Below are 25,899 nucleotides of genomic sequence, written 5' to 3' on the forward strand. Positions count from 1 at the left end.
TATTTTTGCATATGGTGTTAGGGAGTATTCTAATGTCATTCTTTTCCATGTGGCTGTCCAGTTTTTCCAGCACCACTTATTGAACAAGCTGTCCTTTCTCCATTGTATAACCTTGCCTCCTTTGTCATAGATTAGTTGGCTGTAGGTGCGTGGGTTGAATTCTGGGCTTTCGATCCTGTTCCACTGATCTATATCTCTGTCTTTGTGCCGGCACCATACGGTTTTGATGATTGTTGCTTTGTAGTATAGCCTGAAGTCCAGAAGCCTGATTCCTCCAGCTCCATTTTTCTTTTTCAGGATGTCTTTGGCTATTCTGGGTCTGTTGTGCTTCCAAACAAACTTTAAAAGATTTTGTTCGAGTTCTGTGAAAAAAGTCCTTGGTAATTTGATAGGGATTGCATTGAATCTGTAGGTTGCCTTAGGTAGTATAGTCATTTTCATAATATTAACTCTTCCAATCCACGAGCATGGTATGTCTTTCCATCTACTTGTGTCATCTTTGATTTCTTTCACCAGTGTCTTATAGTTTTCAGAGTACAGGTCTTTTGTCTCTTTAGGTAGGTTTACTCCTAGGTATTTTATTCTTTTGGATGTGATGGGAAACGGGATTGCTTCCCTAATTTCTTTTTCTGCTCTTTCATTGTTAGTGTATAGAAATGCCATCGATTTCTGTGTAGTAATTGTGTATCCTGCGACTTTGCCAAATTCATGGATGAGCTCTAACAGTTTTCTGGTAGATTCTTTAGGATTCTCAAGGTATAGTATCATGTCAACTACAAATAGTGATAGTTCTACTTCTTCCTTTCCAATTTGGATTCTTTCTATGTCTTTTACTTCTCTGACTGCCATGGCTAGGACTTCCAAAACTATGTTGAAGAGTAGTGGCAAGAGCAGATATCCTTGTCTTGTTCCAGACCTCAGCGGGAATTCTTTCATCTTTTCACCATTGAGAATGATGTTAGCTGTGGGTTTGTCATATATGGCCTTTATCATGTTGAGGTATGTTCCTGTTATGGCCACTTTCTGAAGGGTTTTTATCAGAAATGGGTGTTGAATTTTGTCAAAGGCCTTTTCTGCATCTATTGAGAGGATCATATGGTTCTTATTTTTCAGTTTGTTAATGTGGTGTATCACACTGATGGATTTGCAGATACTGAAGAACCCTTGCATCCCTGGGATAAATCCCACTTGATCATGATGTACAATTCTTTTGATGTATTGTTGGATGTGGTTTGCTAGTATTTTGTTGAGAATTTTTGCATCAATGTTCATCAGTGAAATTGGCCTGTAGTTTTCTTTTATGTGGTGTCTTTGTCTGGTTTTGGTATGAGGGTGATGGTGGCCTCATAGAATGAGCTTAGGAGTATCCCTTTCTCTGCAATTTTTTCTCGAATAGTTTCAGAAGGAGAGGTGTTAGCTCTTCTCTAAATGTTTGATAGAATTGGCCTGTGACACCATCTGGTCCTGGACTTTTGTCTGTTGGAAGTTTTTTAATCACAGTTTCCATTTCAGTTCTTGTGATGGGTCCATTCATCTTTTCTCTTTCATCTTGGTTTAATCTTGGAAGGTTGTACTTTTCTAAGAATTTGTCCATTTCTTCTAGGTTTTCCATTTTATTGGTGAATAGTTGCGTGTAGTAGTCTCTTATGATCCTTTGTATTTCTGTGATGTCCATTGTTACTTCTCCTTTTTCATTTATAATTTTATTGATTTGAGTCTTCTCTTTTTTTGCTTGATAGGTCTGGCTAGGGGCTTACCGATTTTGTTGATCTTTTCAAAGAACCAGCTTTTTGTTTCATTGATCTCGTCTATGGTTTTTTTTTGTTTCTATTTCACTGATTTCTGCTCTGATCTTTATGAATACTTTCCTTCTACTATCTTTGGGTCTTGTCTGTTCTTCTCTCTTGAGCTGCTTTGGATGTAAAGTTAGCTTGTTTATTTGAGTTTTTTCTTGTTTCCTAAGGTGGGCTTGTACTGCTATAAACTTTCCTCTTAGAACAGCTTTTGCTGCATCCCATAGGTTTTGGAGTGTCATCTCTTCATTGTCATTTGCTGCTAGGTATTTTTTTAATTTCCTCTTTGATTTCTTCAGTGATCCATCGGTTGTTTAGTAGCATATTTGTTATTCTCCACGTGTTTGTGTTTTTTGCAGTTTTTTTCTTGTTGATTTACAGTCATATAGCGTTGTGGTCAGGAAAGATGCTTGATATGATTTCGATTTTCTTAAAGTAACCGAGGTGGATTTGTACCCCAGGATATGATCAATCCTAGAGAATCTTCCATGTGCACTTTAGAAGAATGTGTGTTCTGTTGCTTTTGGATGAAATGTCCTATTATGTCCATTTGGTTTAATCCATCATTCAGGGCCTGTGTTTCCTTATTGACTTTGTTTATGGATGATCTGTCCATTGCTGTAAGTGGGGTGTTAAAGTCCCCCACTATGACTGTGTTATTGTCAATTTGTCCTTTTAAGGTTGTTAGCAGTTGCCTTATATATTGTGGTGAACCTATGTTGGGTGCAGAGATATTTAATATTGTTATATCATCTTCTTGGATTGATCCTTTGATCATTATGTAATGTCCTTCTTTGTCCCTTAAAATATTCTTCATTTTAAGGTCTATTTTTTCTGATATGAATATTGCTAATACAGTTTGCTTTTGATCCTCTTTTGCATGAAATATTTTCTTCCATCCTCTCACTTTCAATTTGTATGTGTCCCTAGAAGTGAAGTGGGTCTCTTGAAGACAGCATATATATGGGTCTTGTTTTTGTATCCATTCAGCCAGTCTATGTCTTTTGGCTGGGACTTTTTGTCCATTAACATTTAAGGTAATTATTGAATGTATAGTCTTATTGCCATCTTATTAATTGCTTTGGATTTGTTTTTGCTGCTCTTTTTCCTTTCCTTCTTCTCTTGTTCTATTCTGCCTATAGAAGTTCCTTTAGTATTTGTCGCAAGGCTGGTTTAGTGTTGCTGAATTTTCTCAGCTTTTGCTTATCTGTGAAGGTTTTGATTTCTCCTTCAAATCTGAGTGAGAGCCTTTCTGGGTAGAGTAATCTTGTTTGGAGGTTTTTTCCTTTCATCACGTTAAGTATATCATGGCACTCCCCTCTGGCCTGCAGTTTCTGCTGATAACCTTATTGGTATTTCCTTATATATTATTTGTTTCTTTTCCCTAGCTGCTTTCAAGATTTTCTCTTTGTCTTTAATTTTGGTCAGTTTGATTAGTATGTGTCTCAGGGTGTTCCTCCTTGGGTTCATTTTTTATGGTACTCATTGTGCTTCCTGGATTTGAGTGAGTGGTTCCTTTCCCATGTTAGGGAAGTTTTCAGCTATTATCTCTTGGAATATTTTTTCTATCCCCTTCTCTCTCTCTTCTCCTTCTGGCACCCCTATAATATGGATATTGGTGCATTTCACATTGTCACAGAGTTCTCTGAGACTCTCTTCATTCTTTTTCCTCTTTTCTGTTCTGCATCCATAATTTCCAATAATCTGTCCTCCACCTCGCTTATTCATTCTTCTGCCTCCTGTATTCTGCTGTTGGCTTCTTCTAGTGAAATTTTTATTTATTTCAGTTATTGTATTTTGCATCTCTTCTTGTTTAAGTTTTTTATCTTGTATCTCTTTGGTCAGTGTTTCCTGTAAGTTATCCATCTTTGCCTCCAGTTTATTTCCAATGTCTTGCATCATCTTCAGCATCAACAGTCTAAAGTCTTTTTCCTGGAGGCTAAGAATCTCCTCCTTGCCTAGCTGTTTTTCTGGGTTTTTTCCCTTTTCCCTGATCTGAGTTATAGTTCTCTGTCTTTTCATTTTTATAGGTTTTTGGTGTGGTGATCTTTTTACAGATAATAGACTTGTAGCCTCTCTTACTTCTGATGTCTGCCCCTCTGTGGCTGAAGTCAGTGTGGGGGGCTTGCTGTAGGCTTCCTGCTGGGAGGGGTTGATGCCTTCCCACTGGTAGGTGGAGCTGATTCTAATCCCTCTGGTGGGTGGGGCTTAGTCTCTGGATGGGATTCGTGGCAGCTGTGTGCCTGGGGCAGTCTTTAATTAGCCTGTTTACTGTGGGGTGGGGCTGTGATCCACCTGGATTGTTTTTTGCCATGGGACATCTCAGCAGCTGACTGACAGGTGCAGCCAGATTTTCCCAAAACGGCCACCTCCAGAGAAAGGCATGGCTGCTGAATATTCCTGAGAGCTTTTCTTTCAATATCCTTCCCTCACAACAAGGCATATTCACCCCTGTTTTCCCAGGATGTCCTCCAAGTACTGCAGTCAGGTTTGACTCAGATTCCTATGGAGATCTCACTCTGCCCTGGGACCCAGTGCATGTGAAAGTCTGTGTGCACCTTTTAAGAATGGGGTCTCTGTTTCCCCCAGTCCCATGGAGTTTCTGCGCACAAGCCCCACTGGCCTTCAATGCCAGATGCTCTGGGGCTCTTTGTCCCCATGCCACATCCCCATGCAAGAGAGTTTGATGTGGAGCTCAGAACTCTCACTCCTGTAGGTGAGTCTCTGTGAACCAGTTAGTTTCCAGTCTGTGGGGCTTCCCACCCAGGAGGTATGGGGTTGTTTATATTGTGTAAATGATCAAGAGATGTAAATATCTCTTGATGTGTCCTCCTCTTTTTCTTATGGAGTAGGACATCTTTTTTAAGGTTGCCAGTCAATTTGGGTGAAGAGTGCTCAGTCTTTAGTTGTGAATTTTGTTGTTTTTATTGGATAATTTGGGCTCCAGTCCTATTCCACCATCTTCCAAAACGTGTTCCTATTCTTACTCATTCTTAAATGACTCAGGTACTCCCCAATCTTATATTAAATAAAAATGTTGAGAGTCTTCTTCCCTGTTCTTAGAGGAAATACTTCTTGCTCATCACCATTATGATGTTAGCTGGATGTTTGTCATAATTATTCTTTATTATGTTGAGATATTTTCCCTCTGAACCATCTTTGCAGAGTTTTTTCATGAATGGATGTTGAATTTTTTTTTCTGAATCTATTGGGGTGGTCATTTGATCTTTATCCTTCCTTTTTTTAATGTTGTATATATAACACTGATTAATTAGTATATATTGAGCTATTCTTGATCCCTAGAATAAATCTCACTTGACCTTTATATGTTCTTTTTTATGTATTGTTGAATTACATTACTTGTATTTTGTCAAGGATTTTAAATATTCATAAAATAAATATCCATTAGAATTATGGATTTTTATTTCATTTTTTGTAGTATATTTTTCCAGGTTTGGTATCAGAGTAAAAGTGACCTCATAGAATGAGTTTTGGCATGTTCCCTCCTCTTCAACTTTTTGGAACAGTTTGAAAAGTATTAGTATTAACTCTATAAGTTTGGTAACATTCCCCTATGAAACTGTGGGTCCTAGACTTTTGCTTGTTGGGAGTTTTTTGATAACTGATTTAATTTCAATACTAGTAACTGACTTCTCAGATTATCTTTCTTTCTGATTCAGTCTTGGAAGCCTGAATGATTCTAGGAATTTATTCACTTCTTCCAGGTTGTTGAATTTTTTGGCATAAAACTGTTTGTAGTATTCTCTTTCTTTCTTTTTTTTTAACTTTTTTAGGGCTACACCCAGGGCATATGGAAGTTCCTAGCCTAGGGGTCAAAGCAGAGCCACAGCTGCCAGCCTATACTAGAGCCACAGCAACATGTGATTTGAGCCACATTTGTAGCCTACACCACAGCTCATGGCAATGCTGGATTCCAAACCCACTGAGTGAGGCCAGGGATTGAACCTTGCATCCTCATGGATGCTAATTGGACTTGTTTCTACTGTGCCACAATGGGAACTCCTGTAGTATTCTTTTGATTGTATTATTTATATTTGTTGTTCACACGTGACTAAGGTGAATGTAGAATCCAGATGTTCTCAACACAGCTAAGACTCTCAGAAAAGCTAATACACTAAAATCATATGATTACATTTGAAGGAAAATGCACAAAAAAATAAATAGGACTTTTGAGATTTTTCATTTCAAGGTAAATTTTAATGCTATTAAATTCACAAATATACTAATTTAAACACCCAATTTTATTATCTAAAACACACATTACAAACATGCAAATATCTACTCTCTCCACATGTCAGAGCCCACTCATTTCGTGGTTTGGAAATGGGTAGGATAGATTCCTATTAAACTGCAATCAGCAGGTGTTTCTTTACTGTTAACTTTAGCAAAATTCATACAAAATATTAATTAACAGTGACCTTATTAACTCACAAGGAAATACTTTCAAAACTGAATTTTGTTAATATTTCTGTACTAACATGTAGAAAAACTGAACTACACAAATATTGAAAAGTTAAAAATTCCTTAATTTTTTTTCCTACTATACTATAATTTACAGGGCAATATACCTGATGTAATGAAAAGAAAAAGAAAAAGCTAGAGCAGATAAGAAGCTTCAGGAATGTACATCTAATTGATGCATTTCATTAATCAATAGCTACACTTTACAAAAAGTGTAGCTTTTTCAGTCCTGAACAAGAAGTGTTTCCTGTTTAAGCCATAATAACTTTTCTAACTATGGATAATAATCATTCCTTCTGCAGCAGATTCTTAAAGTTCTCCTAATGCTTTGGGATGACTGTCTCAAAGGAGCCTGAGCTTTCCTGATAACGCCTTGCTCTCTCTCCAGCTAAGAACTGTAACCCCTTTCTGCTGATTTTTTAGAAATGTCTGCTATCATATCAACCACTTCTACCACCAGATCCATAACCACCACCAAAAGAACTGCCCAAGCCTCTCCCACCAAAACTTCCCCCTCTTCATAGGTCCATAATTTTGTTGCTATTCTCCACTAAAATTTCCAACATCATTATAGTTCCCACCAGAACCGTAGGTACTACCTCCAAAATTTCCTCCTTCATTGTAGTTATCATATCCTCCACCACTGCCACCACATCTACTGCTTTGGTTTCCATATCCTCGTCCACCATTATCATAGCCTTCTCTACTACTATAACAAGGACCACCACCATAGTTGCCACCATCTCCTCAAAATTTATTATATCCACCATAATCTCCTTCATAACTATCTCTGCTGTCACCACCTCCACCATCATAACCTGCTCTTCTACCAAAATTTCCACCATGGCCAAAGTTACCTCCAGCATTTCCAAAGTTTCCTTCATGACACATAAAGTTGCCTGATACACCAGATTGCATTTATTGTTTAGAAAAGGCCTTTTTCACTTCACAATTATACCCATTAATAGCGTGGTATGTCTAAACAACAATTTCATCAACTGCATCGTGATCATCAAAAGTTACGAAAACAAATCCTCTGTTTTTCCCACTCTGCCTGCCTTCCATAACTTCTATGTTTTCAAGCTTACCATACTTTTCAAAGTAGACTCTCAAATTGTATTCTCCTGCCTCTTCTTTAATGCCATCAACATTTTTTTTCACTGTTATATGGGTACCAGGCTTTACAGAATCCTCTCTAGAAACAGCTCTCATTGGTCCCACTATACACTCATAAGTCTTAAGTGGTCAAGTACACATTGCTGTATCCAACTTTTCAACACAAGAGTAAGTCATAAAGTTGAAGCCCCTAGAATGTTTTGTTTGGGAATCTCTCATTACCACACAATCTGTAAGTGCACCCCACTGCTCAAAATGTTCTATTAAATTGTCATTGATAATTTCAAACTCAGACCACCAAAAAACATTTTTCTCAACTATTCTGCTTCTTTTGGATCACAGCCCTCCTCCTGGCAGTGGAAACAGTAGTGACAGTGATGGCTGGAACAGGGCTGTGGAGCCACTGGACAATGATTTTACTTCCATTTTGAGACCAGACTCATATCTTCAACCTGAGTTCAATATGACTTTTATTTCTAATTTTGTTTATATGGATCCTCTTTTTTCTTAATGTATCTTGCTAAAACATTTACATTTTGTTTGCCTTATCAAAAATCTTTCTTTCATTGATGTTTTAACATTTTTGACTCATTTATTTCCACTGTGACCTTTATTATTTCCTTCCTTCTGCTGACTTTGGCTTAGTTTGTTCTTTTTCTCTTTTCTTTAGGAGGTAGTTTATGTGGTTTATTTGAGATTTTTCTTATTTCTTAGGGTAGGCATATATTGCTATAAATTTACCTCTTAGACTTGACTTGGCTGCATCTCATAGATTTTGGAAAGTTGTGTTTTTATTTTCAATTGCCCTTAGGATATTTTTGGATTAACTCTTTGATTTCATTGTTGATCCATTTTTTTTTTCAGTAGCATGTTGTTTAGCCTCCACATGTTTGTGGGTTTTTCCATTTTTCTACCTGTAAATCATTTCTAGTTTTCTACTATTGTGGCTGGAAAAGATTCTTGATATGATTTCAGTCCTGTTTGAATTTATTAAGACATGTTTTGTGACATAACATGTGATCTATCCTGGATAATATTCCAAGTGCACTTAAAGAGACTGTGTATCCTCAGAGGGCAAAAATATGGTTGCCAGAGGGGATGGATAGAAGAGAAATAGGTGAGGGAGATTACAAGTTACAAAATTCTTATTAAAAATGATATACAGTTATTAAATATACAGTATGGGGAAAATAAAATTATTATTTAATGTCTGTATGGTGAAAGTTGGTTAATAGAATTATGGTGATCATTTTAAATGTACAGAAATATTGGATCAGTATGTTTTGCAATAAGAACTAAGACAGTTTGTTGTCCATTACAGTTCAACAACAAATAAACTCATAGAAAAGGAAATCAGGTCTGTGGTTACTAGAGGCAGAGTGGTGGTGATTGGACAAAGACAGTTAAAAGTACAGTCTTACAGTAAAGGGGTGTAATGTACAGCACAATAAATATAATTAACTCAGCTCTATGTTATTATGAATATTGTTGATAAAGTAATCCTAATATTTCTCATGACAAGGAAAAAAAAATTATTTCTTTTATTTTGTATCTATATGAGATAGTGGATGTTCACTCACCTTATTGTTGTAATTATTTCATAATGCATGTAATTCAAATCATTATGCTATATACCCTAACCTTATACAGTGTTGTATGTCATTTACATCTCAATAAAAATGGAAAAAAATTTAAAATTTTAAAAATATAAAAAAGAGAAAATTATGTGTATTCTGCTATTTTGAGATGAAATTTCCTGTAGGTATCTATTAGGTTCATCTGGTCTGGTCCATCTTTAAGGTACTCCTTCCTATTGATATCTGGAAGTTCTAGTCATTCATGTAAATTGGGTGTTAAATTCCCCTACTATTGTATTACTGTTGATTTCTCCCTTGATGTTGGTTAGCATTTGCTTTATGTATTTATATGATCCCATATTAAATGCATGTATATTTATGAATATTACACCTTCTTCTTTTAGTGATATAGAGTGTATATGTCTTTTACTACAGATTTTAGTATCTATTTGCTAAACCCACTTTCTTTTTATTTTTATTTGCATGGAATGTCTTTCATCATCTCCTCACATTCAGTCTATATATGTCTTTAACACTGAAATGAGTCTCTTATAAGCAGAATATAGATGGATTTTACTTTTTAAATTAAAACAGCTTCCTATTTTTTGATTAGAGCATTTAGTCCATTGACACTTAAAGTGATTATTCATAGGTATGTACTTATTGCCATTTTCTTGATTTCTGGTTATTTTTATAGTTCCTCTATGTTATTTTCTTTTTCTTTTAGTGTCTTCCCTTGTAGTCTGAAGATTTTCTTTAGTATTATGTATGGGTTCCTTTCTTTTTAATTTTTGTTTATCTACGGTTTTGATTTGTGGTTACCATGAAGTTCATATATGTCAACCTATAATTACGCCTACTAGTTTTAAACTGACAATTATTCAAATTTAAATGCATTCTAAAACATCTACATTTTTTACTCTCTCCCCAAATATTTTTTATGGTTTTGATTTGTCATATATCCTCGTGTCTGTCTCATAACTGTAGATTGTATTAATAATTTATTTAATAATTTTAGATTTTAATCTTTACACTATATTAAGTGTCTGTTTTCCTTGCCTTTTCTGTATATTTGCCTTTGCCAGTGGGTTTTTCCCTTTTTCATGTTTTTATTATTTCTTCTTATAGACTTCTCTTTTTAAAAAAGACTTAAAGGAGACCCATCAACATTTCTTTAAATTTGAGTTTAGTGGTAATGAATTCCTTTGTTTTTTGTTTGTCTGGAAACTTTCCCTCTCCTTCAATTCTGAATAAACTTGCAGGGTAGAGTACCCAAGATTATAGATTTTTTTCCCTTTAAACTTTTTTCTTTTGGTCTGAAAAATTTCCACTGAAAAACTAGCTAATAGCCTTATTGGGGTTCCCTTTTACATGACTCAGTTTTTCTTTTGCTACCTTTAGAATTCTGTCTTTAACCTTTGCCATTTTAAATATGATGAGTCTTGGTGTGGGTCTCTTTGCATTCATCTTGTTCAGGATTCTCTGTGTTTCGTGTACATGGCTATTTGTTTCCTTTTTCATATTTGGGACGTTTTCAGCCATAATTTCATCAAATACCTTTTTTATACCTTTCTCTCTACTTCTTAGAACCCCTATAGTATGCATGTTCATATGCTTGATATTATCCCAGAGGTCCCTTTCACTATTCTTATTTTTAAATTTTATTTTCCTTTTGCTCTTCTGAAAGGGTGATTTCCATTATTTTATCTTCTATATCTCTTGTGCATTCTTCATTTTAACCTAATCTGCTCTTAATTCCTTCTAGTGTATTTTTCATTTCAGTTACTGTATTCTTCAACTGTTACTGGTTCTTTTTAAATATCTTCTATTTCTTTGTTAATATTCTCACCATGCTCATCTATTCTTTTCCCCAGTCCAGTTAGTATTCTTATTACTATTGCTTTGAACACACAATCAGGTAAATTATTTATCTCTGTTTCATTTTAGTTTTCTCAGGATTTTATTCTTGTTCTTTTGTTTGAACCTTATTCCTCTGAATTTTCATTTTGTTTAAATTTGCTATTTCTATGAAATTAGATGTCTTTCCCCTGGGGTGCAATGACAGCTGCCACCTTGATGAGAGGTATGTTGTGAGAAGCTAGAACCAAAACTGGGTGAAAACTGGGTATTCTGTTAGGAATGTTGGTAACCACCACCTCAAGGATGGGTCTGGAAACCTAGAAGCTGGGACATAGGCTCCGAGGGATTTTGACTTCCCCTGCTGTGGAGATTGTCTTTTCCTTAGTTTGGAATGTTCTCAACCAAGGACTTGGGGCTGAATGTATGCACTTTTTTTCACTTTTTCCTCAGTGTGCACTTTGTTTAGAGGTGGGATTTCAGCCATAAATGTTGGAGCTGCATTACTGAGCTGGTTCTGTTTCTTCCTTGGTGCATGCACGTGTCAGTTATGGTGGTCTCTGCACTGGCTTGAGGTAGGGCTGGTTCCAAGCTTGTTTTTCTCTTTCTAAAATGTATGCACACACATATGTGGAAGCAATGGCTGTCTTCACCTTGGTTAGAGGTAGGGCCAGGGCCTGAGTTGGCTCTTCTCATTCCCAAGAGGGTGCATGCTTGTTGCCTATAGTGGCCTCCCTCTTAGTGAGAAGCAGTGCCAAATAGGAGGTGCTAAATTAGGATACTAGGAGATCATGTCACGGCTCAGCAGAAACACATCTAATTAGAATCCATGGGAATGCAGGTAAAATCCCTGACCTCACTCACTGGGTTAAAGATCTGGTGTTGCTGTGAGCTGTGGTGTAGGTCTCAGACATGATTCAGATCTGGCATTGCTGTGGCTCTGGTATAGGCTAGAGGCTACAGCTCCACTTTGACCCCTCGCCTAGGAATCTCAATATGGCACAGGTGCAGCCCTAAAAAGACAAAAAAATTAGGATATTAGTATAGGCTGGAGGGATGTGCTGGGCATTTTTGGCAGGCTTCTTAGAGCCCCAGGCAATTTTTAATCTGTCTGCACACTGGGACTGAGAGCAAGCAAGTCTGCACATGTGTTCTAGAAGAGTAGAGTCCCATTTTCTTACAGCCCTCTGGTAAGCCCCACTGCTTTTCAAACCAGATAAGGTGGCTCAACGTCCTGGTGGACCACAGGGCTGGCATGCCTGATATGTGGCTTGAACCCCTTGTTCCCAGGAAGGCTCACTTAGCCTAATATATCCTCCTCCTCTTCTGGATCACCAGGTAGTGGTGTGGGTCTCAATTAGATAATTTCCCCTCCCATCCTATCAGACTCTGTATTGTTCTTTCTTTACAGCCTTGATTGCAGAAGAGCCACTAGGACAGTTTACAGTTATTTCTTAGAATTTCTCTATATGTTTTGATGTGTTTGTAAGGGGAGGTAAGTTCAGGATCTTCCCACTCTGGCATCTTGATCCCACCCAAACTTCGAACACCCTTATTTAAATTAAGAGGAAAAGCAATGCCCAGCACTTATGCTGTGAGCCACAAGGTAAAGGATATCAATAAAATAGAGATTAAAAAACAATAGAAAAAAGTCAATAAAACCAAGAGCTGGTTCTTTGAAAAGGCAATCAAAATTGACAAACATTTGGCTAGAATCATGAAGAAGAGGAGAGAAAAAACCCCAAATAAACAAAATCAGAAATGAAAATGAGACGTCACAACAGATACTACAGAAATATAAAAAAAAAACTATGATAGAATACTATGAACAACTATATGCCAACAAATTTGACAATTGAGAAGAAATCCACAACTTTCTGGAGATTTACAGCCTACCAAAACTGAGTCAAGAAAAAATAGATCAACTGAACAGACAGATCACTAGAAATGAAATTGAATATGCCATAAAAACACTCCCTACAAATAGAAGTCTGGGACCAGATGGCTTCACAGGCGAATTCTAACAAACACATAAAGAGGATCTAGTGCCCATCCTCCTTAAATTTTGTCAAAAAGTTGAAAAAGAAGGAACATTCCCGAAGACATTCGATGATGCCACCATCACCCTAATTCCAAAACCAGGCAAAGATACCACCAAAAAAGAACACTATCGTCCAATATCTTTGATGAATATAGACGCAAAAATTCTCAACAAAATTTTAGCCAACCAAATCCAGCAACATATAAAAAAGATCATACACCACGACCAGGTGGGATTCATCCCAGGTTCACAAGGATGGTTCAACATACGCAATTCAATCAATGTCATAGACCATATCAACAAAAGAAAAGTCAAAAACCACATAATCATCTCAATAGATGCAGAAAAAGCATTTGACAAAGTCCAATATCCCTTCATGACAAAAACTCTTACCAAGAGGGAATATTCCTGAACATAATCAAAGCCATTTAGGACAAACCCAGAGCAAATATAGTATTCGATGGAGAAAAGCTGAAACCCTTACCACCAAAATCTGGAACAAGACAAGGATGCCCACTCTCACCACCGTTATTCAACATAGTACTGGAAGTCCTAGCCACAGCAATTAGACAAACAAAAGAAATAAAAGGCATCCAAATAGGAAGCGAAGAGGTAAAACTCTCACTGTATGCATATGACATCATACTATATATAGAAAACCCTAAGGACTCTACACAAAAACTACTCGAACTGATCAAGGAATTCAGCAAAGTAGCAGGATATAAAATTAACATTCAGAAATGTATACTAACAATAAAATAGTGGAAAAGGAATATGAAAATACAATACCTTTTAAAATTGCACCCCAAAACATCAAATACCTGGGAATACACCTGTCCAAGGAGGTAAAGGACTTATATGCCAAGAACTATAAAACATTAATCAAGGAAATTAAACAAGATGTAACGAAATGGAAAGATAGTCCATGCTCCTGGGTTGCAAAAGTTAATATTGTAAAAATGGCCATACTACCCAAAGAAATCTACAGATTCAGTGCAATCCCTATCAAATTACCCATGACATTTTCCACAGAACTAGAACAAACAATCCAAAAATTCATATGGAACCACAAAAGACCCAGAATTGCCAAAGCAATTCTGAGGAACAAGAACCAAGCAGGAGGCATAACTCTCCCAGACTTCAGGCACTTTTACAAAGCCACAGTCATCAAGACAGTGCAGTACTGGTACCAAAACAGATGGACAGACCAGTGGAACAGAAGAGAGAACCTAGAAATAAACCCAGACACCTATGGTCAATTAATCTTTGACAAAGGCGGCAAGAACATCAAATGGGAAAAAGACAGTCTTTTCAGCAAGTATTGCTGGGAAACCTGGGCAGCTGCCTGCAAATCAACGAAACTAGAACACACCCTCACACCATGCATGAAAATAAACTTAAAATGGCTGAAAGACCTAAATATAAGACAAGACACCACCAAACTCCTGGAAGAGAACATGGGCAAAACATTCTCTGACATCAACCTTACCACTGTTTTCTCAGGTCAGTCTCCCAAAGCAACAGAAATAAAAGCAAAAATAAACCAACTAATCAAACGGACAAGCTTTTGCACAGCAAAGGAAACCCAAAAGAAAACAAAAAGACACTGTCCAGAATGAGAGAAAATAGTCTCAAATGATGCAACTGACAAGGGCTTAATCTCTAAAATATACAAGCAACTTACACAACTTTACAGCCAAAAAAGCAATAGAAAAATGTGCAAAATACCTGAATGGATATTTACCCATATACAGATGGCCAACAAGCACATGAAAAAATATGCTCAACATCTCTGATTATTAGAGAAATGCAAATCAAAACTACCATGAGATACCACCTCACACCAGTCAGAATTGCCATCATAAGTAATTCCACAAATAACAAATTCTGGAGGGGGTGTGGAAACAAGGGAACCTTCCTGCTCTCTTGGTGGGAATGTAAACTAGTACAACCACTGTGGAAAGCAGTATGGAGGTACCTTAGCAAACTATACATAGAACTACCATATGACCCAGCAATCCCACTCTTGGGCACTAGATCCTCTTTATATGTTTGTTAGAATTCGCCTGTGAAGCCATCTTTTCATGGACTTTTATTTGTAGGGAGTATTTTTATGACATATTTCAATTTCATTTCTAGTGATTTGTCTGTTCGGTTGATCTATTTCTTCTTGATTCTGTTTTGGCCGGCTGTAAGTCTCCATAAAGTTGTGGATTTCTTCTCAGTTGTCAAATTTGTTGGCATACAATTGTTCATAGTATTCTCTCATGGCTTTTTGTATTTCATTAGTATCCTTTGTGACCTCTTTTCATTTCTGATTTTGTTTATTTGGGGTTTTTTCTCTCCTCTTCTTGGTGAGTCTAGCCAGAGATTTGTCAATGTTGTTTACATTTTCAAAGAACCACCTCTTGGATTTATTGATTTCTTTTGCTATTGTTTTTTTTTAATCTCTATTTTATTGATTTCTTCTTTGATCTTTACAATTTCCTTCCTTCTGCTGACTTTGAGTTTTGTGTGTTCTACTTTTTCTAATTCCTTTAGGTGGTGGGTTAAGTTATCTATTTGAGATTTTTCTTCTTTTTTGAGGAAGGCCTGTATTGCTATGAATTTCCCTCTGAGCACTGCTTTTGCAGCATCCCATAGATTTTGAGTGGTCGTGTCTGCATTATCTTTTGTCTCGAAGTATTTTTCAAGTTCTTTCTTGATTTCCTCATTGACCCATTGTTTTATTAGTAGCATGTTGTTTAGTCTCCTTATAGTAAGTTTTTTCTCATTTCTTTTCCTGTGGTTGATTCCTAGTTTCAGGCCATTGTAGTCAGAGAAGATACTTGAAATAATTTCTATACTTTTAAATTTGTTGAGGTTAGCTTTGTGCCCCAGGATGTGATCGATTCTAGAGAATGTTCTATGTGCACTTGAGAAGAATGTGTATTCTGATTTTTTTGGACGTAATGTCTTGAAAATGTCAAGGAAGTCTAACTTTTCTATTGTGTCCTTTAGGATCTCTGTTGCTGTATTGATTTTCTGTCTAGAGGATCTGTCCATGGATGTGAGTGGGGTGTTAATGTCTCCTACTATGATTGTATTCCCATCAATTTCTCCTTTTATGTCTGTTAGTATTTGTTGGAGGTATCTGGGTGCTCCTATATTAGGGACATATGTATTGACCATTGTAATGTCCTCTTCTTGAATGGATGCTTTAACCATTAAATAGTCTCCTTCTTTGTCTTTATGGCCTTCATTTTAAAGTCTGTTTTGTATGATATGAGTATTGCAATTCCTGCTTTCCTGTCTTGTCCATTGGCATGAAATATCTTTTCCCATCCCCTTACTTTCAATCTATATGTGTCCTTTGCCCTAAGGTGAGTTTCTTGTAGACAGCAGATTGAAGGTTTTTGCTTTTTTATCCAATCTGCCACTCTGTGTCTTTTGATTGGAGCATTCAGTCCCTTGACAGTTAAGGTGTTTATTGATAGATCCGTATTTATTCCCATTTTAAACCTTGTTTTTCAGTTGATTCTGTGTTTCTCTTTTCTTCTTTTCTTTTTTGGGTTGGATTGTTTACATTCATTTCATGCTTGAGTACTTTTCTTATCAGTTTTTGTGAATGTAATGTTGGTGTATGCCCTGTTTTGATTTGTGTATTTGTGGATGCCCTGTCTTTTAAGCACGTTAAGCCCTTCCTATATCTGCTTGTTTTGCCTGATAGTCACATAGGCTCAAACACATCGTTAAAATAAAAAAAGGAATCTATATATTCTTACTTTCCTTCCCCAGATTGTATCATTTTGATGTCTTTTTTTTAACATCTTCATACTTAGATCTTTATACTGGCTTATTTATGTGATTGCTTTTCAATTGTGGTTTCCTCCATCCTATTTCTTCTTTTTCTCTTTTCTCTCTCTCTTTGTTTTTTAATTTAAAGAAGCCCTTTCAGTATTTCTTTTAGAATGAGTTTAGTATTGCTGTGCTCTTTTAGCTTTTCTTGTTGGAAAAATTCTTTATTTCCCCTTCTATTTTAAATGATATTCTTGCTAGGTAGAGTATTGTAGGTTGCATATTTTTTCCTTTCAGTAATTTAAATTTATCTTACCCCTCCCATCTGGCCTGTAGTGTTTCTGTAGAGAAATCAGCTAATAGCCTCATGGGGGTTACCTTATAATTAATGCTTTGCTTTTCTCTTGCTGCCTTTAGAATCCTCTCTTCATTTTTAACTTTTACCATTTTTATTATGATATGTCTAGTTGTGGGCCTGTTTGCATTCAAGTATCTTGGGGCACTCTGTGCTTCCTGTGTCTTGATGTCAGTATGCTTTAGATTTGGAGTTTTCAGCCATAATTTCTTCAAATATATTTTCAATCCCCTTTTCTTTTTCTTTTCCTTCTGGAATTCCTATTATGTATAGATTGGCCCATTTTATATTATCCCATATGTCTCATATTGCTTTCATGTTTTTTTTTCATTTGGTTTTCTGTCTGCTGTCCTGATTGGGTGATTTCCATTATTTTATCTTTCATGTCATTGATTTGTTCCTCTGCATTATTCATTCTGGTCTTTGTTGCCTTTATCTCATTTTGTATCTCTGCAAATGAATTTTCTAGTTTTTCATGGCTCCTCTTTATATTTTCTAGTTCATTTCTAAAGGAATCTGCAGTACTGTTCATATCCTCTCTTAATTCCTTCAGTATTTTCACTCCCATTTGAACTCAATATCTGTCGGACTGCAGAGGTCTGTTTTACTGTTGACTGCTTTAGATGAATTCTTCTGTTCCTTTAACTGGGAATGGGTTCTGTGATTCTTCATCTTGCATATATTTTTCTTTTTCTTTGAGTTTGGGGAAGCCAAACTGTAGTCTTGTAAGGCTACTTCTATGCAAGAATACCCCTTTGTATTTTTGGAGGGATTACTATTTATTTTTGGTGTGTTAATTTGAATATTTTCTGTCTCTTTCTTTGGTGTGAGCAGGCCATTATCCCTATGATGCTCCTTGTGTTTTAGGGGAGAAGGAGGCAATGAGTGGGGCCAGAAGTCAGTGCCTGGTCATTGGGCTCTCAATAGCAACAAGGATCTGCAGGAAGGTGCCACAGGCTGCTCCTAGTTGTAGGGCCCTGGGAAGTGGTAATAAACTCTAGGCAGATCTTCAAGGTGACCAGAGCTTTTGTCAGTAGCAACAGCAGGGTGCTTGCATTCCCAGGGGAGTGAGAGCAACAATAGCTTGTTTTTTATTGCAATGCCCTCCTCTGAGGTGATTGGAACTGCAGGTAGTGCAGTTCAGGGACCCCTATTGGGAGCAGGCCATGACCATCTCTAGAGTCAGTGAAAACTGTGGTGGTTTGTCCCACCAGCTGTAGACCACGCATGAAGCAACCCATCTCACTTAGCCCACATAAGAGGTGCTATACAGGGTGCTCCTAGTGGCAGGATCCTGGGAAGTGACAGAGATCAGGCATGTGGGTACTGCCCAGATGTTTGGCAGTGGCAGCAGCAGGACAGGTGTGTTCCTGGGTGTGGGAGAGAACTGACAGGTGGTGTTCGGTCACAATGCCCTCCTCTGTGGTGGCCTTTAGGTGAATGGGGCTGTAAGTGATTTTTGTTTAGGTCTCTCCAAAGGCAGTGGGCCACACCCACCTCTGGAATCAGGGATAACTGCAGCAATTTGCCCCTGCTGCCTGCAGGCCATGCAGGAAACCCCCTGTCCCACTTAACCCACAAAGGAAGTGCTGCATTAGCTGCTCCTAGTTGTAGGATCTTGAGATGGGACACTGACCAAGTGTCTGGATGCTGCCCAGAGCTTTTGACAGTGGCAGCTGCAGGGCGGGTGTCTTCCCAGGGGAGTGAGAACAACAGCATATGGTGTTGTTTGCAATGCCCTCTTTTTTCTTTTCTTCCAACCCCTGAGGTGACTGGGGTCACAGGTGGAGCCCAGTCACATTCCCCCAATGGTGGCAAGCCATGCCTTGCTCTGGCCTCTGAGACGACTGGCACAGTTTGTCCCTGCCACCTGTAGATTGTTCAAGAGGCACCACATCACACTTAGCCCCTGATGCCCTTAGCCCACACAATAATTGCCTGATGACCAGTAGCTTGCACAAGAAGTTCCCCACCTCTCCTAAATGAGCAACAGGTTTTTTCCACATGTATCCTCCACAGAGCCACCCTACCCTCTAATCCCATGGGCACGTGCATGCTCCAGAGCAGGGTGTTTCCTATGGTGGCCTGCCCCTTCTCCTCTCCCCTCCCCAACAATGGCGCCTTGTATCTCCTGTGGGTCTGTATCTTCACCTGGGTTCCCTCTCTGATGGCGTTCCCCTCCTTAGCCTGTGCTCCTTAGCCCCTCATGCAATCCCCAGTCCTCTCTCCAGGACTGACCTCCAGAGCCTCAGTCTCAGCACCCAGCCCCCACTGAAGCATCTCAGGCTGGGGTTTTGGCTTAATATATTCAAATCCTGAAAGGGAAAAATACTACAAGTTATGATATTCTACCCAGCAAGATTTTATTTAGAACAGAAAGAGATATAAAGTATTTCTTAGGCAAGCAAAAACCAAACGGATCCAGCAAAACTAAACTTATCCTACAAGAAATATTAAAGATTCTTCTCTAAATAGGAAAGAAGCAATAATCTATAGGAAATGGAAAATCACATAAGAAAGGTAAATAAATAAAAGTATTAAATATCACTTAAGATAGTATATAGATTTAAAATAATTTAAACATTCTAAAACCAATAGTTATATTAACATTAAAATTAAAAATAAGCATGAAGATGTAATGTAGGGCAGAAAAATCACAAAGTATGAGGGAGAAGAGTATAAAAATTTAGATATTTTAGAATGTGTTATAACTTGCATGACTGTCAGTTTAAATCAGTTAGATATAGTAATGGGTTACCACATTTGAACTCCATGGTAAACAGGAATCATATGCATGAAATAAATTCACAAATATCAATAAAGAAAAAAACTCAGGCATACTATAGAAGAAAGTCATCAAGCAACAAAATGAATAATAAAAAGTAGAAATGAACAAAGAACTACAAAACAACAAGAAAGAAAGAATTTAAATGGCAATAAGTACATACCTCTCACTAATTATTTATCTGATCACCTGTGGTGGCACATGACAGAAGATAACGTGACTCTCTCTCTCTCTCTCTATGTGTGTATGTATGTATATATATATATACATATATATATATATATATATATATATATATATATATATGGGTTACTTTACTGTACAGTATAAATTGACAGAACATTGTAAATCAGCTATAATAAAAATTTAAAAATTAAATCTCAATAGACTAAATACTCTAATCAAAATCATAGAGTGGCATATTCAATTAAAAAAAAACCAAGAACCTACAATATGGTGCATGCAAGAGACTCATTTCAGCATGAAACACACATCCATCCTTTACAAATGAAAAGGAAAATAAAACAGAAGAAGTGATATTCGTACCAGAAAAAATAAACTTTAAAACAAATGCCATAAAGAAATTAAAAGAAATCTAATGGTTAAGGGATCAATACAAGAAGAGGATATTATACTCATTAACATATGCATCCATCTTAGGAGTACTTAAATTTATAAAACAAATATTAACAGTTACAAAAAGACAAATGGACCATAATACAATAATAGTAGGAGATTTTAACATGCCACTGATAACAATGGGAAAAATTATCTAGACAGAAAATCAATAAAGCAACAGAAATCCTGACATAATATACAAGTTTGACATAGTTGATACCTACAGGACATTACACCAAAGAAAAAAGTAACCCAGAATACACATTCTTTTGATGACCACATTGACTATTCTCTGGGATAGACCACAAAGTAGGTCACAAGACAAGCCTCAACATATTTAAAAGGATAGAAATTATTTTAAGCATCTTTCATGACCACAATGGTATGAAACTAGAAATTATCCATGGAAAGAAAATGGGGAAAGAATGAAAATATGGAGACTAAATGATATGCTATTAAAAAATCAATGGTCAATGATAAAATCAAAGAAGAAATCAGAAAATACTTCAATAGAAATGAAAATGAAAATAGCCTTGTAAAATATGTGGTATATAACCAAACATTTCCTAAGATAAAAATAATAATGCAAGTCTTCCTCAAGATACAAGAAAAATATCAAATAATCGGCCTAAGCTACAACCTAAAGGAATTAGAAAAAGAAGAAAAAAGAAACAAACACCCAAGTCCACAGAAGAAGGAAATAATGAAGATCACAGAGTAAATAAATATAATTTAAAAATTGAAAATATCAATATAAAGAAGAGATTGTTTTTTGAAAAGATAAAAAAAGCTGACAAACTTCTAGTCAGGCTAAGAAGAAAAGAGGAGGAGGGGGAGGGAGTGGGAGGGATCAGGAGCTTGGGCTTATCAGACACAACTTAGAATAGATTTACAAGGAGATTCTGCTGAATAGCATTGAGAACTTTGTCTAGATACTCATGTTGCAACAGAAGAAAGGGTGGGGGAAAAATGTAATTGTAATGTATACATGTAAGGATAACCTGACCCCCTTGCTGTACAGTGGGGAAAAAAAAAAACTTAGAGGGCTCCAAATAAAAAAAAATTAGAAATGAAAGAGGATAAATAACAACCAATTCCACAAAATATCAAAAAATCATAAGAGAATACTATAAACAGTCACAGGCCAACAAATTGGACAATCCAGAATAAATGGACACATTTCTAAAAACGTACGGCCTACCAAGACTAAATCAAGAAGAAATGGTCATGAGAACAGACCAATTTCTAGAAGTGAAATAGAGTTTGTATTTTAAAAACTCCCTGCAACAAAAATCCAGGACCAAATGGCTCCACTGGGGAATTCTATCACATATACAAAACAATAAATTATACCTATCCTGTTCAAAATAGTCCAAAAAATTGAAGATATGACAACACTCTCAAATTCATTCTTAAATCCACCAACACCCTGGTAACAAAACCAAAGATACAAAAAAACAAACAAACAAAAAAACAACCCACAGAATATTAGATAAATACAGATGCAAAATCCTCAACAAAATTTTAACAAGCTTAATTCAGAAATAGGTAAAAATGATCATACACCATGATCGAGTTGGATTCAGTGTGAAAAGAATTGTTCAGTAGTTCCCATAATGGCTCAGCAGAAACAAATCTGACTGGCATGCATTAGGACACAGGTTCAATCCCTGGCATTGCTCAGTGGGTTAAGGATCTGGCATTGCTGTGAGCTCTGGTTTAGGTCACAGATGAAGCTTGGATCTGGCATTGCTGTGGCTGTGACATAGGCCAATGGTTACATCTTTGATTTGACCCCTAGCCTGGGAATCTCCACATGCTTCAAGTGCAGCCCTAAAAAGACAAAAAAAAGGGATGGCTCAACATATGTAAATTAATCAATGTGAAAATCACATTACCAAAAGAAGGCAAAAACACATGACAATCTCAATAGACACAGGAAACACCTTTGACAAATTTGAACAATTATTAATTATAAAATCTCTCACCAAAGTAGGTATAGAGGGATCATATTTCAATATAATGAAGGTCAGTTATTACAAACACCCAGCCAACATAATACTCAATGGTGACAACCTGAAAACATTTCCACTAAATTCAGAAACAAGTCGAGTATTCCTACTCTCACCACTTCTATTCCACATAAAATTGGAAGTCCTAGGCACAATAATTGGACAAGAAGAAGAAATGAAATATATACAAATTGGAATAAAAGAGGTCAGACTATCACTATTTACAGATGACATGATAAGCTATATAAAATAAATACTCCACACAAAATTATTAGAGGAAATAAATGAATTCAGCAAGGTGGTAGGAGAGATTAATATACATAAATTTGCTGCATATGGTTTTGTGTACACTAATAATGAAATAACAGAAAGGAAACAAAAAAATCCTATTTAAGATAACATCCCTGACCCCCAAAACATACTCAGAAATAATTTAAACAAAGGAGGTGAAAGACCTATCTACTGAAAACTATAAACATTGATAAAGGAAATTGAAGATGATTCAAAGAAAAGAAAAAATCCATATTCTTGGATTTGAAGAATGAATATTTTTAAGATGACTATACTACCCAAAGCAACCTACAGATTTAATGCAATCCCTATCAATTTTCCATGATATTTTTCACAAAACTAGGACAGAAAATCCCAAAATTTATATCTAACAACAAAAGACCCAGAATTACCAAACGAACCCTGAGGAAAAAGACAAAGCTGGAGGCATAACCCTTCCAGTCTTCTGTCTGTACTACAAAGCTACAGTAATTGAAACAGCATGGTATTAGCCCAAAAATAGACTTATACATCAATGGAACAGAATAGAGAGCCCAGAAATAAACCCATTTATCTATTATCAATTAATCTACAACAATGGAAGCAAGAATATATAATGAGATAATAACATTCTCTACAAAAAGTGGTGTTGGAAAAGCTAGATAGATGTAAGCCAATGAAATTAGGGCAATCCCTCACACTATACTGAAAAATAACCTAAAAATGGTTTAAAGACCTAAATATAAAACATTACACCATAAAATTTCTAGAATAAAACACAGGCAAAATATTTTCTGACAGGAACTGTAGCAATATTTTCTTATATCAATCCCCCAACACAAAATATGTAAAAACAAAATTAAACAAATGAGAACTAATCAGACTTAAAAGCTTTTGCACAACAAAGGGAACCATCACAGGGAAATATATCCAGTATCTTGGCATGAACCATAATGGAAAAGAATATAAAATACATATATACACATACACATACATGTAAAACTGAATCACTTTTCTGTACAGTAGAAATTAGCACAACATTGTAAACCAATTATAATAAAAAGAAATTAAAAAAACATGAAATAGTGATTTTACTTATTTTTTTTGATTTTTTTTCCACTGTACAACATGGGGACCAAGTTACACATACATGTATACATACTTTTTCCTCCCATTGTTGTGTTGTGATGTAAGTATCTAGACATAGTTCTCAATGCTACACAGCAGGATCTCATTGTAAATCCATTCCAAGAGCAATAGTTTGCATCCATTAACCCCAAGCTCCTGATCCCTCCCACTCCCTCCCTCTCACCCCAGGCAGCTGCAAGTCTTATCTCCAAGTATATGATTTTTTTGATGTGGAAACGTTCATTTGTGCTGTATATTAGAATCCAGTTATAAGTGATATCATATGGTATTTGTCTTTCTCTTCCTGACAATGCACTCATGATGAGAGTCTCTTGTTCCATCCATGTTGCTGCAAAAGGCATTATGCCATTTTTTTATGGCTGAGTAGTATTACATTGTGTATATGTACCACATCTTCCTAATCCAATAATCTTTTGATGGACTCTTGGGCTGTTTCCAGCTCTTGGCTACTGTGAATAGAGTTGCAATGAACACGTGGGTGTATGTGTCTTTTTTAAGGAAAGTTTTGTCTGGATATATGCACAAAAGTGGGATTTCTGGGTCATATGGTAGTTCTATGTATAATTTTCAAAGGTACCTCCATACTGTTCTCCATAGTGGTTGTATCAGCATACATTACATGTTGCTTTGGGAGAATGACCTGAGAAAATATTCATGAGGTTGATGTCAGAGAATGTTTGGCCTATGTTCTCTTCCAGGAGTTAGATGGTGTCTTGCCTCAAATTTAAGTCTTTAAGCCATTTTGAGTTTATTTTCATACATGGTGTGAGGGTGTGTTCTAGTTTCGTTGATTTGCAGGCAGCTGCCCAGGTTTCCCAGCAATACTTGCTGAAAAGACTGTCTTTTTCCCATTTGATGTTCTTGCCACCTTTGTCAAAGATTAATTGACCATAGGTGTCTGGGTTTATTTCTAGGTTCTCTCTTCTGTTCCACTGGTTGTCTGTCTGTTTTGGTACCAGTACTACACTGTCTTGATGACTGTGGCTTTGTAAAAGTGCCTGAAGTCTGGGAGAGTTATGCCTCCTGCTTGGTTCTTGTTCTTCAGAATTGCTTTGTCAATTCTGGGTCTTTTGTGGTTCCATATGAATTTTTGGATTGTTTGTTCTAGTTCTGTGGAAAATGTCATGGGTAATTTGATAGGGATTGCACTGAATCTGTAGATTGCTTTGGGTAGTACTGCCACTTTTACAGTATTAATTTTTCCAATCTATGAATGTGGAATATCTTTCCATTTCTTTTTTTTTTGTCTTTTTTGCCATTTCTAGGTCCACTCCTGTGGCATATGGAGGTTCCCAGGCTAGGGGTCTAATCGGAGCTGTAGCCACTGGCCTATATCAGAGCCACAACAATGCAGGATCTGAGCCATGTCTGCAACCTACACCACAGCCCACAGCAACACCAGTTCCTTAACACATTGAGAAAGGCCAAGGATCAAACCCACAGCCTCATGGTTCCTAGTCAGATTCACTTACCACTGAGCCACAATGGGAACTCCTATCTTTCCATTTCTTTACATCTTGTTTAATTTCCTTGATTAATGTTTTATAGTTCTTGGCATATAAGTCCTTTACGTCCTTGCTCAGGTGTATTCCCATGTATTTGATATTTTCGAGTGCAATTTTAAAAGGTATTGTATTTTTGTATTCCTTTTCTAAAGTTTCATTGCTAGTATACAGAAATGCGAATGGTTTCTGTAAGTTAATCTTATATCCTGCTACTTTGCTGAATTTCTTGATCAGTTCAAGTAGTTTTTGTGTGGAGTCCTTAGGGTTTTCTATATATAGTATGATGTCATATGCATACAGTGAGAGTTTTACCTCTTCGCTTCCTATTTGGATGCCTTTTATTTCTTTTGTTTGTCTAATTGCTGTGGCTAGGACTTCCAGTACTATGTTGAATAACGGTGGTGAGAGTGGGCATCCCTGTCTTGTTCCAGATTTGAGTGAGAAGGCTTTCAATTTTCCTCCACTGAGTATTGTATTTGCTATGGGTTTGTCATAAACGGCTTTGATTATGTTCAGGAATGTTCCGTCTCTACCCACTTTGGTGAGAGTTTTCATTATGAAT

The 25,899-nt window shown here is 36.6% G+C and overlaps 1 pseudogene; it reads right to left on the reverse strand.

Annotated features, from left to right (window-relative positions):
* Positions 1 to 6,054: 6,054 nt before the first annotated feature.
* Positions 6,055 to 7,790, reverse strand: LOC125118487 (heterogeneous nuclear ribonucleoprotein A3-like; annotated as a pseudogene).
* Between the last annotated feature and the right edge of the window lie 18,109 nt (positions 7,791 to 25,899).

The sequence above is a fragment of the Phacochoerus africanus genome, chromosome X (genome assembly GCF_016906955.1).
Source record: "Phacochoerus africanus isolate WHEZ1 chromosome X, ROS_Pafr_v1, whole genome shotgun sequence".
NCBI lineage: Eukaryota > Metazoa > Chordata > Mammalia > Artiodactyla > Suidae > Phacochoerus > Phacochoerus africanus.